The 16,568-nt window shown below is 42.8% G+C and overlaps 2 long non-coding RNA genes, 1 other non-coding gene and 1 pseudogene across 7 annotated transcripts; 3 read left to right on the top strand and 1 right to left on the bottom strand.

Annotated features, from left to right (window-relative positions):
- The first annotated feature begins 18 nt into the window (after positions 1-18).
- On the top strand, positions 19-7,643 carry LOC112265221 (annotated as a pseudogene).
- LOC121840799 lies at positions 5,837-5,907 on the top strand. Its single transcript, XR_006079946.1, has one exon. It is a non-coding gene; the product is annotated as a small nucleolar RNA SNORD58 (small nucleolar RNA).
- A 194-nt stretch (positions 7,644-7,837) lies between the features above and the next one.
- On the top strand, positions 7,838-12,762 carry LOC112265219. 5 transcript variants are annotated; one of them, XR_006079530.1, is made up of 10 exons: positions 7,838-8,891; positions 9,144-9,269; positions 9,391-9,470; positions 9,559-9,696; positions 9,824-9,896; positions 10,110-10,333; positions 10,445-10,618; positions 11,393-11,437; positions 11,677-11,765; positions 11,857-12,762. It is a non-coding gene; the product is annotated as an uncharacterized LOC112265219 (long non-coding RNA). The 5 variants fall into 5 exon arrangements; XR_006079531.1 differs by having other exon boundaries at positions 9,388-9,470; XR_006079532.1 differs by having other exon boundaries at positions 7,839-8,891; positions 9,580-9,696; positions 11,677-11,723.
- Positions 12,763-13,993: 1,231 nt separating this feature from the next.
- LOC121840342 lies at positions 13,994-15,140 on the bottom strand. The gene is made up of 4 exons (XR_006079519.1): positions 15,087-15,140; positions 14,696-14,738; positions 14,197-14,352; positions 13,994-14,020 (listed from the first exon to the last, which is right to left on the bottom strand). It is a non-coding gene; the product is annotated as an uncharacterized LOC121840342 (long non-coding RNA).
- Between the last annotated feature and the right edge of the window lie 1,428 nt (positions 15,141-16,568).

Here is a 16,568-nt window from a genome sequence, read left to right as displayed (position 1 = left end):
TTATTTTGGAAGTTAATGATTGATATAGCGGACACAGAAACATAAAGAACTCAAATTAGTTGGTTGTACAGTTACACACATTACATGTTTACCAGAGCACATATGCATAAATTATAGTAAAAATCTCAAACTGCAATCAAGTTACTAACAACACCAGAGAATATTGTGTCAAATGTTACACCAGACAATGCTGAATTTCCCGGGAAATATCCAGTCCGCCGAAATATATATTATTGAAACTCCCGCCACCATGTACGTGTGTGACGTAGACACTGGCGCTCCTGACAATCGAAGATGAACCAATGAGAGCCTGGGAAATAACAAAATGACACAAGACAGACAAATCAGACCTTAGCGGCGGGAAGTCCAGCCGACTGGGGGAGGAGTTTGGAGACATTTGGCGCAAGTTTTGTTTCTTAGACTAGAACGCGTCGGAGACACCACACGAAATCCATCAGGACGAATACTTCTTAATTAGGAACTAAAATAAGGTATCACTACTTTCAATGCATGTGTAGCATTACGTTTGATTTGACGAGATATTGTTGAATGTTTTGTCAGAATTTTAAGGGAGATATGTTGGCGAGCGAGTTGCGGTTGCGTACTGGGGGGGTTTGGTCAAATCGTAAAGTTGAACTAGTTAGTCAGATATAAAACAGTTTTGTCGAATACACCAATAAATATATGTCATGTTTTCTTTGTGGTATTTTACACCATTTCAATGTTTAATAATAGTTATGCTGTTGGCGCCACACATGAGGACACGTATTGTTGTCATTCCAATTGGCTATACTAAAACTCTTTAACATCATACTTAGCTCTGGCATCTTCCCGTGGAATATGTGTCAACAGTAACCTTGGGAAAATCCTCTGCATTATCATTAACAGCAGACTCGTACACTTCCTCAATGAAAACAATGTACTGAGCAAATGTCAAATTGGCTTTTTACCAAATTACCGTACAACAGACCATGTATTCACCCTGCACACCCTAATTGACAACCAAACAAACCAAAACAAAGGCAAAGTCTTCTCATGCTTTGTTGATTTCAAAAAAAGCCTTCGACTCAATCTGGCATGAGGGTCTGCTATACAAACTGATGGAAAGTGGTGTTGGGGGTAAAACATACGACATTATAAAATCCATGTACACAAACAACAAGTGTGCGGTTAAAATTGGCAAAAAACACACATTTCTTCACACAGGGTCGTGGGGTTAGACAGGGATGCAGCTTAAGCCCCACCCTCTTCAAATATATATCAACGAATTGGCGCGGGCACTAGAAGAGTCTGCAGCACCCGGCCTCCCCTGCTAGAATCCGAAGTCAAATGTCTGCTGTTTGCTGATGATCTGGTGCTTCTGTCACCAACCAAGGAGGGCCTACAGCAGCACCTAGATCTTATGCACAGATTCTGTCAGACCTGGGCCCTGACAGTAAATCTCAGTAAGACCAAAATAATGGTGTTCCAAAAAAGGTCCAGTCACCAGGACCACAAATACAAATTCCATCTAGACACTGTTGTCCTAGAGCACACAAAAAACTATACATACCTTGGCCTAAACATCAGCACCACAGGTAACTTCCACAAAGCTGTGAACGATCTGAGAGACAAGGCAAGAAGGGCATTCTATGCCATCAAAAGAAACATACATTTCAACATACCAATTAGGATTTGGCTAAAAATACTTGAATCAGTCATAGAGCCCATTGCCCTTTATGGTTGTGAGGTCTGGGGTCCGCTCACCAACCAAGACTTCACAAAATGGGACAAACACCAAATTGAGACTCTGCACGTAGAATTCTGCAAAAATATCCTCCGTGTACAACGTAGAACACCAAATAATGCATGCAGAGCAGAATTAGGCCGATACCCACTTATTATCAAAATCCAGAAAAGAGCTGTTAAATTCTACAACCACCTAAAAGGAAGCGATTCACAAACCTTCCATAACAAAGCCATCACCTACAGAGAGATGAACCTGGAGAAGAGTCCCTAAGCAAGCTGGTCCTGGGGCTCTGTTCACAAACACAAACACACACTACAGAGCCCCAGGACAGCAGCACAATTAGACCCAACCAAATCATGAGAAAACAAAAAGATAACTACTTGACACATTGGAAAGAATTAACAAAAAAACAGAGCAAACTAGAATGCTATTTGGCCCTACACAGAGAGTACACAGCGGCAGAATACCTGACCACTGTGACTGACCCAAAATTAAGGAAAGCCTTGACTATGTACAGACTCAGTGAGCATAGCCTTGCTATTGAGAAAGGCCGCCGTAGGCAGACATGGCTCTCAAGAGAAGACAGGCTATGTGCTCACTGCCCACAAAATGAGGTGGAAACTGAGCTGCACTTCCTAACCTCCTGCCCAATGTATGACCATATTAGAGAGACATATTTCCCTCAGATTACACAGATCCACAAAGAATTCGAAAACAAATCCAATTTTGAAAAACTCCCATATCTACTGGGTGAAATTCCACAGTGTGCCATCACAGCAGCAAGATTTGTGACCTGTTGCCACGAGAAAAGGGCAACCAGTGAAGAACAAACACCATTGTAAATACACCCATATTTATGCTTATTTATTTGATCTTGTGTCCTTTAACCATTTGTACATTGTTAAAACACTATATATTTATAATATGACATTTGTAATGTCTTTACTGTTTTGAAACTTCTGTATGTGTAATGTTTACTGTTAATTTTTGTTGTTTTTCACTTTATATATTCACTTTGTATGTTGTCTACCTCACTTGCTTTGGCAATGTTAACACATGTTTCCCATGCCAATAAAGCCCTTGAATTGAATTGAATTGTTGTCGCCATTGAGTCTGCAGATACAGTAGTTACTGAGAATTCACACCATTGTGATTGATGGCCCTTATCTTTTGTAATGGTGTTTTTTTTGTTGTTGTTTTTTACACAACCGTGCAAAGATAAAGAGTCATGCTTAACAGTAATGACATTAACTTGTGTGGAAAATACTGAAACTAATTTGATCAGGGGAGACCTGATAGCTAGGATGGATGGTAATCATTTGCTATTATGTGGTTTCGTACCTCTAAAGAAATCTACTCATTTCAAATCACTCTTGATCATAAGATAATAGTTTTTCTTGCAGTCTATCTATTCATGGGTGTTGTCACAATGGCTGACCTTATCTCTTCCCCCTTTAGTCTTTTGAAACACATTTGCACGCTAAGTGCTCACAGCAAAGATGCCCAGCACACGTTCCCAGGCTCAGCCCATCCTCCAGTTCCCCAGATGCAAGTCCTCCAGGGTTGACTTAAAAAGCACCAAGAGCACATCCCAGACAAAGACCCAGTCCCTCTGCTCCGTGGAGTCTCCTAAACCGCAGCCCCTTCCAGAGAAGATCCAGCTAATGCCCCGCTCAAGCAGGCCCATGGCACTCAAAGGCATAACTCTGTGCCCAAGGCGGACTCCAAGAAAACCCCTCAGCCCTCGCAAACGCACAGGTATGGGATTGTGTTATTATACACAACTTTGAAAGTGTTTCACTGTCTAAAACTTTGGGTAATTTGTGATTTATTCATTTTTTATATATTCTGTGCAACATTTAAGATGATAAACCACTTTAGGTCATTTGTGGTCTTTACATATTCTGTGCAACATTTTAAACTGCTGAACCACTTTAGGTCATTAGTGATTTTTTACAAATTCTGTGCAACATTTAAGCTGATAAACCACTTTAGGTCATTTGTGATTTTTACATATTCTGTGCAACATTTAAGCAGGTAAACCACCATGCTCGAAACCTAAGTAATTTTTTCAACTCTTGATGCAAACGTGACATGCTATCCGAAAGACAGACATCTTGTTTCTAACCTAACCATGCGTTTTCTGTGTGTTTCTCAGGAGATGAAAATGGCTGTAACCTCAGTGCCAACCTACTGGGCTCTCCTCCCAAACAGCCCTGTCTTAACCTGGCCTCCCCCCGCAAGCTGGGCTTTGATGAGAACTCCCCTGTTCTATCCCAGAGGAGTCTACTGACCCCCCTGTCACCAAAACGGCAGCGCCTCTCCCACCCCAGGGCCTCCCCCAGCAGACTCCATGAGATCCCCAGTGGGAGCCCATCATGTCCCCGATCAGAGGGCACGGTGGTCGGCCTCTTTGCTGAAAGTAAGACATGTCTTTCTCACGTTCTCTTCCTTTTTTTCCTCCCTCACGTTCTCTTCCTCGTAGCTTTTTCTCAAGTGCAAATGAAAGCGTTCAACTCCAAAGAGATATGTGTGCCTTTATTTGATTTGTTCATTGTTCTAATGTTCACTTCATATAGACTTAAGGCAAACTATGAACCCCTTCTCCCTCTCTCCATCCCTCTCCAGAGTCTAAGTTCCATAGTGTGAAGCAGGCCCTCCACACGGCTGTCCCAGAGCGCCTGCTATCCCGGGAGGCTGAGAGGTCCTCAATCCGCTCCTTCCTGGAGGACAAGACCCTAAAGGCCAGCCCAGCCAGCCTCTACATCTCTGGAGCCCCGGCACTGGCAAGACCGCTTGCCTCAACTGTGTGTTGCAGGAGATGACGGTTAGCATCACTGGTTGCATTAGTCTCCGCTTTGTTAATGATGGGTTAATTGTTAGCATTAGCCTAGCATTGGATCTGTTGCCTTGACAGGATTCAAACACTCATTAGCCTAGTGTTGGCTCTTGAGTGGATCCCAATACCTCTACCATAAGGTGCAGAATCACTTAATTCCACCCCTTGTGTACAGCCCTGAACCCTGTGTAAATTTAACCCCATTGATTTCTGTTACGTGAATTTAACTATTTCCTCTCTTGATCCAGGATGAACTGAAGGAGATTCAGACAGTGGTGATCAACTGTATGGCTCTGCGTAGCTCCCACGCCATCTTCCCCCTGCTGGCAGAGAAACTGGGGGCCTCTGGGGGCCACACTGACACCAAGTTGCAGAAACTGCTGACCAGCACGGGGCCTACTGTGTAAGTATCTAGCTACTGTGCCAAACCATAACCCTGAACTATAATTGAAATCCATGACACTTTCGCAAAGGTAAAAGTAGAGTTTTTCTTTATCCAACAACTCTGAATTTACACCGTTAAAAAACCCACAAATATTTGAGAAAGGAATTGCATTTTGCCGACCGATAATTTTGGTCTATTAACCTTCTTTCTCCTTCTCTCCCCAGTCTTCTAGTCCTGGATGAAATGGACCAGTTGGACAGCAAGAACCAAGATGTTCTCTACACCATCTTTGAGTGGCCGTACCTGCCCAAGTCCCGTCTCTGTCTCATTGGTAAGAACCCCCTAATATACACTGTTAAACAATATACACTGTCTCTGGTATACACATTTTATTGGACGTTACAATTTCTAGTTAATATCTAAGGATTCATCTGAAGATTTCACCCTAAAACTTCATATACACATCTGCCCGTCTCCTATATTTAAATTCCATCCATTCAACTCTCAGCCATTTCCTCATATGGGCTGTCGTTAGGTCTTCCTGTATGCAGGCAGGTGTAATGACGGTGTCGTGCCATTCTAGGTATCGCCAACGCTCTGGACCTGACGGACAGGATCCTCCCCAGGCTCCAGGCCCTGCCTCGTTGTCGGCCCCAGCTGTTACACTTCCCTCCCTACAGCCGCCAGGAGCTCGCCGCCATCGTACAGGACAGACTCCGACATGTGTCCGGAGAGGGGTTACTAGACGCATCGGCCGTGCAGTTTTGTGGGAAGGTGTCTGCTGTGTCGGGAGACGCACGCAAAGTTCTGGATATCTGCCGGTAAGGGAATGAATTGACGAAATATCTTAGATACACTGTATTAATAATAAATAACATGTTGGTTGCAATGATGACTTCTTAGGACACCTTTGGATTGCCCATGAAAAGAAATGTAAGATCAAATATGAGCAACCAAAAATGTGCGTTTTACTACGGCTAGTTATAAGTGGTCTCGGAGAGTTGGTACGGGAAGGGAAAAGGGGGATACCTAGTCAGTTGTACAATTTGAATGCATTGAACTGAAATGTCTTCCGCATTCAACCCAAACCTCTCCGAATCAGGAGCGCTGCCTTCATCGACATCCATGTCTTCGGCGCCCGGGGAACAGTGGGTTAACTGGTTGAAGTTTTGTTTGAGAACAGAAAGTGTCATGAAGCCGGTTCCTCTGTGTTACAGGAGAGCTGTAGAGCTTGTGGAATCTGACGACAGAAAGGCAGCAGCAGAAACGGCGGTGTCTCGTGTGAGCGTGCCCCAGGTGGCCAGGGTGCTGTCGGAGGTGTATGGGGACCGCATGTCCTCGTCAGAGGGAGAGAGCTTCCCCATCCAGCAGAAACTCCTGGTCTGCTGTCTGCTACTGCTTACCCGCAACGGCAAGAACAAAGAGATCCCACTGGGCAAGGTGAGAGATGGGCACTGCATTGGTGCCAACACAGTACTACAAGACAAGTTTGTAAATTGAGAGCAAACATTTTGTTTTTTTGCTGTTGATCATTTTCTAATACACCTTGATATACACCGAGTGTACAAAAGATTAAGAACGCCTGCTCTTTCCATGACAGACTGTCCAGGTGAAAGCTATGATTCCTTATTGATGTCACTTGCTAAATCCACTTCAATTAGTGTAGATGACGGGGAGGAGACAGGTTAAAGAATCAATTTTTTTGCCTTACACAATCCATGACTCAATTGTCTGTTTGCCATTGAGGAGGAATAGGCAAGACAAAATATTGAAGTGCTTTTGAACAGGGTATGGTAGTAGGTGCCAGTTGCACCAGTTTGTGTCAAGAACTGCAACGCTGCTGGGTTTTTCACGCTCAGCTGTTTCCTGTGTGTGTCAAGAATGGTCCCACCACCCAAAGAAATAGAACGCATTGTAGTCAACATCTCTGTGGAAAGCTTTCGACACCTTGTAGAGTCCATGCCCTGACGAATTGAGGGGGAAATGGGGTGAAATATTAGGAAGGTGTTCCTAATGTTTTGTACACTCAGTGTACATGCATCATACAAGTCTAGGTAGCTAGTAAGAATTAAACATAGACGACAGTTACAGACGTTTTCTCTTGCACTGACCTGGTTACCACTGAAAGTCATTGGGTTGCTGAAGGTCAGTACCAATTATTTCTCAAGTCTGACTCTTCTCTATCCCTCAGCTCCACGAGGTGTACAGCCGTCTGTGTGCCAAGAGACGTGTGGGCGGCGTGGGCCAGGGCGAGTGCCTCTCCCTCTGCAGTCTGCTGGAGAGCCGGGGCATCTTTGCCCTGAAAAAAAGCCAAGGAGGCTCGCCTCACCAAGGTTTCTCTGAAGATTGAGGAGAGGGATGTGGAGAATGCTCTGAAGGATCGCACCCTGCTGGGCAGTATCCTGACTGCTGGCCTACCATGACCTTTCACCTTTATTTGTGCCTTATTTTGTTTGTTTTGGGATTCCTTTTTTTTCTGGTGGGGTGATGCATATCCAACTATGACCTCCCTTTTCAGAACAATGGGAAATGCAGCAATTTGTTAGATTTTTATTGACAGATTAACATGGACTGGAAACATTTCAAATGGTCAGTCAAACTGACCAGCTGCTTTTAACTTGAGTTTTAATGCTCATTTATTTTTGGGGGGTGAAAACCTTGTGTACATTTATGTTGTAATAAATTAATGTACAAACTTTAAAAAAAAATTTTTGTTGCTCTTATTTTAATTCAGCAAGAGGTCTACTATTTTTTTTTGTTAATCATGATGAATCATGAACTTTTGATAATGATAAATCATTAACTTTTTAGGAAATCTAGCCTTAGTCCTTATTAAAAATAAATTAAAGGCCTGCCTGCTATTAATGAGCTTTCCGTGAAATATGCAGTGCACGAAAACGGGTGCAATGACAACAAGTGAAAGTAAAATATTTAAGACAGATAATCCATTGACAACCAAACAGCCGGGGGAAGCAAACAAGAAAGGTAAGTCCTTCAGTAGCTAATTGAATACAGTACCCACAATAATTGCACAGTGCACTTTCAACTGTTGAAGCCGAGGTTTGAGTTTTAATTTGGAAACTGTATCAACACAGATCAAGTCATCCATATTGTGAGTTCAGGTGCAATTTCTGTTTTCTCCTTTGTGGTCCATCTGAATAGCATGCTGTAGTTAAGATACCTACCATCAGGTTGCATTATATAGGAAGTTTTATTTATTATTCTGGATTCACACTTGAGCATGGGTACCTCCAAGACAGCCCAGGCCTATAGCCTGCAAAATGCAATTTCCTGTAACAGAAATTTTTATTTGTAGATTTCTGTCAGAACCAGCAACAGCCTAAATGCCTGTGTTCATGACCACCTGATCAGGATAGCAATACATTTTACTCTATCCCACATGGCAGTCATATTAAATAAAATACTGAACAACGTGTATTTATAAAGATAGTAAACATGATAAATCGCCCGAACTGCGGAAAGCTGTCGTGCGAAGTTAGTGGCGATATCCTTTAACGTGTTCTACACAGTTTGTGACGGGGTGGAAATCCCATTTCAACATGGGTGAAAACTACAAACCGCCTGCTTGCCAACACTCGAAGAACATCTCAACTATAATGTAGTGCAGCTTTTATTATTCTTAGCAGTTTTCATAAGCAATGCCATATGATAAACACGGTTGACTGTATTAGCTTGGATAGTTACAATGCTGATATTAATATGAACGTGATGCATTATAGTAAACCAAGTGGTGAGCTGCCGCAATGTTGTTTTCCAAATGAAAGAGTGGGCCTTTAACTGCCATCCCAATTCTATTCTCTCTACACCGTATGAGCATACTGGCTCTAAAAGGAGTCTCTGGGGAGAAAGCGGAGGTGGGCAGTGCCTACAAAGAAATGTCACTCTGATGGAATTGACATTTACAATGAAGCTGGAAGGTGAGTTGTATGTATGGGACTGACAGATTCCAAACAGCAAATCTATCACAAATATTGATATTAATTGTAGAGCTCAGAAGTGATATTATATTATAAGGCAGAAGTAGCCTGGGTACTAATCTGTTTGTGCCATCATGTCACTCCTTGGCATACAAGGAGTGGCAAGGAATGGCGTAATGGCACAAACAGATTGGAACCCAGGCTAAGGCAGAAGATAATATTGACCGAAGATCTGTCTCTGTTGTGTTGAAGCCAAATCCAGCAGGAGAGACCAGTCTCACCTGTACCCAGCTGTCTGTCCATGCAAACAGACATGTCTATTGATCCTCCGTTCAACTTCATGACAGAAAATATATCTACTGATCAAAAGCCTTTCTGGTTTGTGTTCTCTTGTTCTGCTCATTTGTTTCTAATCAATATTTTGAAGCAAACAGTAAATCACCAACGTCCTGTAGTTTTATGAGTTACATTGAATGTGCTTCTTTACGGGGCCCAGCAGCAGAGACCAGTTCTGTCCACGAACAGTGACCAGTCAATGGGACATCAAGAACACTTCAGGGATGGGAACACTGGGCATGCGTAAGAATTTATCACGGTCCCCTCTTTTATCATCTTTATGTCTCCACATTAAAGCATGGAGTCAGGACTCCCTTATGTTTGACCTTAGGGCTAAGTTTTCTGCTGACAGGATCCAAGAGGAGAGAGCCAATTCTCCTGGACCAAGCTTTGAGTCCTTTAAGAGTGACTGGTCAATGGTTCATCCTAAAACACAATTCGGGTAGGAAGGCATTTCTACTGATCAAAGGTGAGTGCTTTAGATCTTAGAGCTAGACAGACAATTGCTGTATTCCACCATGTGCCAGATACTTTCTGGGGGGATGATGATCATCGATAAGGTAGCACTTGTGATGCGTGTTATGTCATGTATGCAGAGACCTGCAAGAGAGATCGGAGTCAGACATTCCCCGTGGCCGGTCCACGGCAGACATGTCCTCCATATTCAAGGTGAGCTGACTCACGTCTTACAGTTTAAAAGTGAATGGATAGTTTTGTGATATCTTTGTGACCTTTAACCTCTGACTACTGTATGTAGTCTTTAAACCCCACCAGGCTCAATGACCCACCAGGAAATACAAATGATGAAATATGATTACAGCATTAAACTTTCAGATAAATGTTTGTTCTTTACATATTAAGTCCTGTTTTTGCCTATTCCAGTTAGTTGAAGACCAAGTCATCACATTTGTAAAGAGTTAATTGAAGAAGTTCAAGAAGATTCGGAGTCCAGATCACCCAGAATGCTCTAACAGTCAGGGGAAGGGTGGTGGTGTATGGTGAAGATGAGAACCAGGAGAGCAGTGCCAGAGAGGGGGCTCTGAAGATCACACTGCACATCCTGAGGAACATGAACCAGAAAGCGCTCACTGACACACTGGAGAACAGTAAGATCTTTAATATGCCCACAAACAGTTGGCTTGATGTACAAAAATGTATTAAAAGTACTATGCCTTTAATAGTATGCTTCAAAGTACATTTGTCCTTGTCATTTTCAGATCTTTTAGGTGAGCTTGCTGTGTGTCAACCTAAACTCAACTTTAACAAAAGGAAGTTTGAATGCGTGTTTGAAGGAATGGCTACACAAGGAAACCCAACACTTCTCAATCAGATCTACACCGAGCTCTACATTCACAGAGGGTGGAAGTGGAGAGGGCAATAATGAACATGAGGTGAGACAGATTGAGACAGCATCCAGGAGATCAGCAACACAAGAGACACCGTTCAAAATGCAATGACATCTTTGAACCCTTACCTGAGCAAGACAAACCAACAGAACTGTCCTGACAAAGGGAGTTGCTGGCATTGGCAGAAGTTAATTCTGGACTGGGCTGAAGGAAAAGCCAATCAAGATATCCAGTTGATATTTTCACTTCCTTTTCAAGAGCTGATTTAAAAAAAAATGGAAATAAAAGTCCGCAATCTCAGACTTCAACAACTATAATGTGCTGTTTGTATTTGATGGTCTGGTGTGATGTTTCAAAGTCAACCTCAGTGGAAGTGCTGCTGACAAACCTCATTCAGGGAATCTGCTTCCCTATGCTCACATCTGGATAACCTCCCGACCAGCAGCTGCTAGTCACTTTGAATTTGTATACCTGAGTTTTTCTCAGTGTACATTGTGGATCCTCCAGTATGGCAGAGTGCAGCTTCACCCCGGAGTCTCCTGGGTGATTGTAGCTCAGGTCCAGCTTTCTCACATGAAGGTTTGGACGGCAGCACTTCAGCTGGAGAAGCACAGCCTTCCTTTGCGACTCCACAGACGGACAAACTGCAAATAATATGAATTTTACACTAAGTTGTTGTTTGGAAGTAGGCTAGAGTGTGATCCGCCTCGATCCACATAGAGTGAAAATCTAGTAACAAACTGTTTGATGCTTAAAATGTGAGTTTACTTTAGTAATTTTAATATCATAAACTGATTTTACTAACCTGAATGTCTGCAGTTTAGACCCTCCAGTCCAGCAGAGCAGCTTCACTCCTGAATTCTGGTATGCAATATGTATATGATCATAATTGATTGTTGCCCGGCCTTTGTTGTACTGTATGGGAAGACCTCAATTGAATAATCCTCTCGTCTCGTTCTCAAAGCCCATTGGATGAGAAAGCCAGAAGTTTCTCCCCTCTGACCTCCTCAAATGGGTTTTGAGGAGATGAAGACGCAAGCATTATGCAATTGAGATCTTCCCTATGTGTTTCTCAACCACTGTCTTGTGTTCTGCTTTTACAGTGTGAACCATGATGCAGAACGCTGGATAAAATCTGGCCTAAGAAAATGTGACTTAATTTCTCTTGAAAGCTACAAACACAAATGATTCAGTGAGAATACTTGAAAATGTTTATTTGTTGGATAGAAAGATTAAAAGGACAGTAATGAAACAAAATACTAATAATCGTGTCCTTCCATTAGATGCCTGTGAGCCAACACTGGACGCAAACACGGCACACAGAAAACTCTGTCAGAGGGGAACATGGGGGAGAGAAGAGCAGCCGTATCCTGATCACCCAGAGAGATGTGAGGGCTGTTGGCAGGTGCTGTGTAAAGAGGGTCTGAATAGGCGCAGTTATTGGGAGTCGGATCGAAGAGGAAATGGGAGTGACAGAGAAACATCGGCAGAAGTGGAGTTTGACTGTTGGCTTCGACGTAATGACAAGTCCTGGAGTTTGCGATGCTCTGACAACAGTTGCGTCGCCTTCCATAATGCTAGGAGTATTGCTTTACCTGCTCCCTCGTCTTATTCGAACAGAGGAGTGTATCTGGACTGGCTGGCACTCTGTCCTTCTACAGTGTCTCCTCTGGTACACTGACCCATCTGCATACATTCTACTCCACATTTTCTAACCCTCTTTACCCAGGGTTTAGGGTTGGGAATGATGAGTGTGCCCGTGTCAGGTAGAGCAGCCTCCAATTTGAAACTCAGGCCAGAATTCCATCTAGTTGATTTTGGCATTGCGGTGTTAGAAGTACGTTCACGTTGCAGTGCAACGTGTTCGCTCCAGACTTGATACTCGATTTAGAAATCAGTAATCCCATACTACCTGGTTTTAGTGGAAGCCCTGGTAGGATGTTGAGTTACCCACCCTCCCTTCTATTTTTATCTTGATAATTCATTGCAGTCACGCAGATTTTAAATCTGTGACACACTGCTGTGCAAATCAAACACAATTTCAGTGACCTTAAATAAAATGGCATTTATTTATTTTTCTACTCTGCTTTACCTACAGCAAACAACATTTTTGGTTTTGTTGAATTTAGCATCCTGAGTGAGAGAATTTGTATGTTTTATCTGGAATAAAAATCTAAGATGTGCCCAGATCACAGCCTTAAACACCACTTGTAATTTAGGAAATATGTGTTGAACATTAATGTAGGCTAATTGAGTTATAAATCACATACTATAGCCAGATCTCCAGGCCATTGAACTTCTGTTACCTGGTCTCAGAGCCACAAACCATTTTATGTAGTGAAAGTGTCTGGATGAAAAATGCTGTTGAGGAGAATGTGACCATTTTGGCTGAGAGACCACTGAAAATGTTATCCCGCTAGATAGTGATGCGATAAATACATGTAAGTAACTACTACCGTCCCAAGAGGAGTGGCGGTTCTGACATCAGCAGCACTAGCTATTATGCATCCTCATCGGATAAAGAGTACTTCCCCCAAATTTGGGTAGGAAAAATGTACTTTACTTGCCTATATACTATACAGAGCGACAAAAAAAACAAAACAAAAAAAACAGTATGGCATTGCCCCAGATATTCTGTATTTCACACTCAATATTCCTACAGTAAAATCATAATCAATACTCAGTCTGCCTGTACTTTAATATATTCTTTATTTTCTTAAACAAAATTGAAGTAAAAACCTTTATGTAGAAAGACAAATTCCCTGTCAGTAGCGTTCCACCTAAGGTTCTTGATTTAGGGCCTCCAGTAGACTCCCGTCTATTGGGTTGTTCTCTTCTACTGTGTGAGTCAACGTAAGAATATTACACCACAGAGTCAGTACCATCTCTAACTCCCTACTAGCTCATGAATTAACTCATGCAGACTTTCGAGAAACACAGTGGGAAGAATGTTAACAGCAAATAGTGTTAAAAGAAAGTTTAAAACAGCAGTGTCCATTACAAAGGCTGAAGAAAGCAAACATGTGAGCTGTATAGTACACATCGTTGTCCAGTCACCTCTGGCAGTGTTTTCGAAAAGGAATCTACATGATTATCGTCACAAAATAAAATCTCTTTGGCATAGATTACCCACCCGAAAAGCACACACAACCTTAAAACGTACTTGACTAAAAAACCTGTGCATCATCATCATTCTTAGAAAACAGAAGGTAAGCCCTGTTAGATTCTGAGCCCCACAGTCAGTGATAATTGCATATACTACATCGAGGTGAGCAGAGACAGATTGACATCACTCCATTTGAAGATTCTCTGTGATTTCTCCTCTTCTTCTGCTCCCCCGCTTCTCTCCTCTTCTGCTCCCCCCCACAGCTTCTCTCCTCTTCTGCTCCCCCGCTTCTCTCCTCTTCTTCTGCTGCTGCTCCCCCCCATCTCTCATCCCTTCAGTGCCTGTCGAGAGAACAGCATCTTTATTAAAAGGGTCCAACTGGTTGACTTGGTGTGTGACTTGTTTTTATAATAATAGGTGTAATGTAACTAATGGCTGCTCTGTCTTCGTGTGTCTGCGCCGCTTGACCATAAGAGCATGGGTACATTTGTCTGTATTATTGGGTGTATGCACTAACCGTTGTCCTAGTAGCGCTCAGCATATCCCGGTTGCCTCATGTCGTAGGTCATGCCGCCGCCACCGCTTTGGTATTCAACATCGGACATCCCCATCTCTCCATCCATGGGCATGTCACCAGGGTAGTCTCCATATTGGTGGTAGCCTGCGTCCAGCTCTGAAACACACACACACACACACACACTCAGATCAACACTTTGCAAAATATTTACATTTCTGGAGATGATACCCTTATATTTAATTCATAAAACAATGGGGGGCTCACTTTTAACATGGTTTAAGTTAACTGTTGAAGTAATATAGAACAATTGCTTTTTCTCTCCTTGTCAATACAGTATAATCATGTCAGATATAGCAAAGCAATACATTGACTAATATTAACTTTACACAGAAACCGCCCATTGGAACAGTGACTAACTAGCACATTAACCCACTGGCACACCTGCCCCATGTGTCAGTCAGTCAGTATGGGCACCTTTCCGCCAGAGTGAGTTACTCACCGTCTGCTGCATAGCCGGACTCCATGGGGACAGCATTGTGGGCCTGGGGAGGGGTCACGAGAGGTGTAAGGTCAAAATGAAGTCAGCGAGTTGCCCATACATGGTCGACAGAAACCGTGTCACACTGTCTTCTTAAACTGCATCGTCTACCTACCTTTCTCTTAATACAAATATTACACGTTTGCCATTTTACAGAAACTAAAAACTTCACATGTAAGAACCTACGAAAATGTAATACATGCATTTATCAATGTTAAATTACCGATCGAAGCAAAGTCTTTTTCTCCAGTTTCATCGTAATTGAGAGAAGCTGCAATTCGTTATTAGATCCTGCAGTGGCTCCCTCCTCGCCATAGATGACACTAGAGGCCTCGAGCATAGGTACACTCACCATTTCCCAGGCGGCGGGGTCATGCTTGAACAGAGAGTGCGTGAGCTCAATCCACAAAAGTGGAGACAAATTTGACCCCAATAACTACCGTGGAATATGTGTCAACAGTAACCTTGGGAAAATCCTCTGCATTATCATTAACAGCAGACTCGTACACTTCCTCAATGAAAACAATGTACTGAGCAAATGTCAAATTGGCTTTTTACAAATTACCGTACAACAGACCATGTATTCACCCTGCACACCCTAATTGACAACCAAACAAACCAAAACAAAGGCAAAGTCTTCTCATGCTTTGTTGATTTCAAAAAGCCTTCGACTCAATCTGGCATGAGGGTCTGCTATACAAACTGATGGAAAGTGGTGTTGGGGTAAAACATACGACATTATAAAATCCATGTACACAAACAACAAGTGTGCGGTTAAAATTGGCAAAAAACACACATTTCTTCACACAGGGTCGTGGGGTTAGACAGGGATGCAGCTTAAGCCCCACCTCTTCAACATATATATCAACGGGTGGCGCGGGCACTAGAAGAGTCTGCAGCACCCGGCCTCCCCCTGCTAGAATCCGAAGTCAAATGTCTGCTGTTTGCTGATGATCTGGTGCTTCTGTCACCAACCAAGGAGGGCCTACAGCAGCACCTAGATCTTATGCACAGATTCTGTCAGACCTGGGCCCTGACAGTAAATCTCAGTAAGACCAAAAATAATGGTGTTCCAAAAAGGTCAGTCACCAGGACCACAAATACAAATTCCATCTAGACACTGTTGTCCTAGAGCACACAAAAACTATACATACCTTGGCCTAAACATCAGCACCACAGGTAACTTCCACAAAGCTGTGAACGATCTGAGAGACAAGGCAAGAAGGGCATTCTATGCCATCAAAAGAAACATAAATTTCAACATACCAATTAGGATTTGGCTAAAAATACTTGAATCAGTCATAGAGCCCATTGCCCTTTATGGTTGTGAGGTCTGGGGTCCGCTCACCAACCAAGACTTCACAAAATGGGACAAACACCAAATTGAGTCTCTGCACGTAGAATTCTGCAAAAATATCCTCTGTGTACAACGTAGAACACCAAATAATGCATGCAGAGCAGAATTAGGCCGATACCCACTTATTATCAAAATCCAGAAAAGAGCTGTTAAATTCTACAACCACCTAAAAGGAAGCGATTCACAAACCTTCCATAACAAAGCCATCACCTACAGAGAGATGAACCTGGAGAAGAGTCCCCTAAGCAAGCTGGTCCTGGGGCTCTGTTCACAAACACAAACACACACTACAGAGCCCCAGGACAGCAGCACAATTAGACCCAACCAAATCATGAGAAAACAAAAAGATAACTACTTGACACATTGGAAAGAATTAACAAAAAAAAACAGAGCAAACTAGAATGCTATTTGGCCCTACACAGAGAGTACACAGCGGCAGAATACCTGACCACTGTGACTGACCCAAAATTAAGGAAA

This window comes from Oncorhynchus tshawytscha, linkage group LG02, assembly GCF_018296145.1.
Source record: "Oncorhynchus tshawytscha isolate Ot180627B linkage group LG02, Otsh_v2.0, whole genome shotgun sequence".
NCBI classification, from domain to species: domain Eukaryota; kingdom Metazoa; phylum Chordata; class Actinopteri; order Salmoniformes; family Salmonidae; genus Oncorhynchus; species Oncorhynchus tshawytscha.
Note: the sequence above shows the minus strand (reverse complement) of the source record. Positions and strands in the feature narration are given on the sequence as shown.